General features: G+C 40.9%; 1 non-coding gene across 1 annotated transcript; it reads right to left on the reverse strand.

Annotated features, from left to right (window-relative positions):
- Positions 1-1,002: 1,002 nt before the first annotated feature.
- Positions 1,003-1,132, reverse strand: LOC116095185. Its single transcript, XR_004120505.1, has one exon. It is a non-coding gene; the product is annotated as a small nucleolar RNA SNORA24 (small nucleolar RNA).
- Between the last annotated feature and the right edge of the window lie 689 nt (positions 1,133-1,821).

Consider the following 1,821-nt stretch of genomic DNA (forward strand, 5'->3'; position numbering starts at 1 on the left):
AACCTTGGTTTGTATTTCTTATATTCTTATGCTTGCCCTGAACCATCTGGTTATCTCTAATGCTATCTGCCCTTGCTAAATCTGCCTGAAGCCTGTCCTTCCTGTGTCTCTGTGATCTTGTGATTCTAGGATCCTGTGACCCTGGGCTTGTTAGAGCACCTGGGCATCAAGCTTTCTCTGGGTGTTTTGGGATTGGCTACAGAGTTTGTGCCCAAGGTCTACTCAGGGCACCAGCCAGTGCAGACAGACTGTAAGCAGCCTCAGCCACTGGGCTGGCAGAGTTCCTGTGTGCCTGTTCCTGCTGGTTACAGTTACTCCTGGTATTCAGACAGATGTTGTGTCCACCTCACCTCTGATCCTGGGCGTGTTAGAGCATCTGGGAGTGGAGCTTCCTCTGGGTGTTGTGGGACTGGCTGCAGAGATTGCACCCAAAGTCTGCTCAGGGCACCATCTCAGATAGACCCGAAGAAACCTGAACCACTGGTTGACCGAGTTCCTGTGTGTCTGGTCCCACTGGTCCCAGTTACTCCTGGTGTTGGGACAGATGTTGTGTCCTCCTCATCTCTGATCTTGGGCTTGTTAGAGGGCCTGGGAGTGGAGCTTCCTCTGGATTTGTGGGTCCAGAAGGAACCTGAGCCACTGGGCTGGCAGAATTCCTGTGTGCCTAGTCCCGTTGGTCCCCTAAAAAACTAAATTTTAATGTGAAGACAAGTATATCAGTTCTATCACACTATTCTTTCTTTTATTACTGAAAGGAGTTTCTTCTTTGTTTTTTTTTCACACCAAAGATTTTTATTTAATATAAAAATACTCATTTTCAAAATTTAGAGGCGAAGTTTCCATGTAAGGTGATCAGAAGATATCAGTCATTACTACAATACCTTCCCACATCTTCCACTTTTGAACAGCAATGAATTCAGTCATTACCTAGGAACATTTCAACAGTAGTTTAGAAAATTAAGTCCAGTTTCCTAGCAGCATGTAGACCCTTTTAACAATCTTAAATGTTACTTGCTCAAGTCAGAATTTGGTACCAATGAAATGGTGACAGCTTTGTCAATAACAAGAACATGCTCTTCCATAGCTAGGAAGGGAGACTGCCACAGGTGACAGGTCGCAAAGATAAATGGAGGAGATTCTTTCATACAACACTTCCAAGCACAGTTTCCTTTCCCTCCACTCCTAAAAGCTTGACTCTCTCTCCACAAGACCCACTCTGTCTCCCTTCAGTAAGGAGCAAACTTGTAAAAGACAAACAACAAAACATCATCACAAAACAAAGTACAGCCAGACAAGGCAAAAGTCCTTAGAATTGAGGATGGACAAGGCAACTCAATAAAAAAATTTAGCAATCCCACCAGAAATTATAGAAGTAAGCTTGACCAAGAGAACACAAGAGATGGAAGAGAGAATCTCAGGAATTGAACATACAATAGAAAAAAATGGCTACATCACTTATAGAAAATGTTAAATCTAAAACAAAACAAAACAAGCAAGCAAACAAAACACATCAGATTGGAAACATACAGGAAATGAAATCTGGGACACTATGAAAAGACAAAACCTACGAATAATAAGAATAGAGGTAGAATAAGAATACCAGCTCAAAGGCACAGAAAATATGTTCCAGAAAATCATCCTAAAGTAAAGAACGTTATTCCTACAAAGGTACAAGAACATATAGAACACAAAAGAGATTGGGCCAGAAAAGAAAGCACCTTTGCCAAATAATAGTAAAAATACTAAACATACAGAGAAACAACAAAATATTAAAAAATATTTTAAAAAGGGAAAAAACAAACAACATATAAAAAGAGACCT

The sequence above is a fragment of the Mastomys coucha genome, unplaced genomic scaffold (assembly GCF_008632895.1).
Source record: "Mastomys coucha isolate ucsf_1 unplaced genomic scaffold, UCSF_Mcou_1 pScaffold17, whole genome shotgun sequence".
NCBI lineage: Eukaryota > Metazoa > Chordata > Mammalia > Rodentia > Muridae > Mastomys > Mastomys coucha.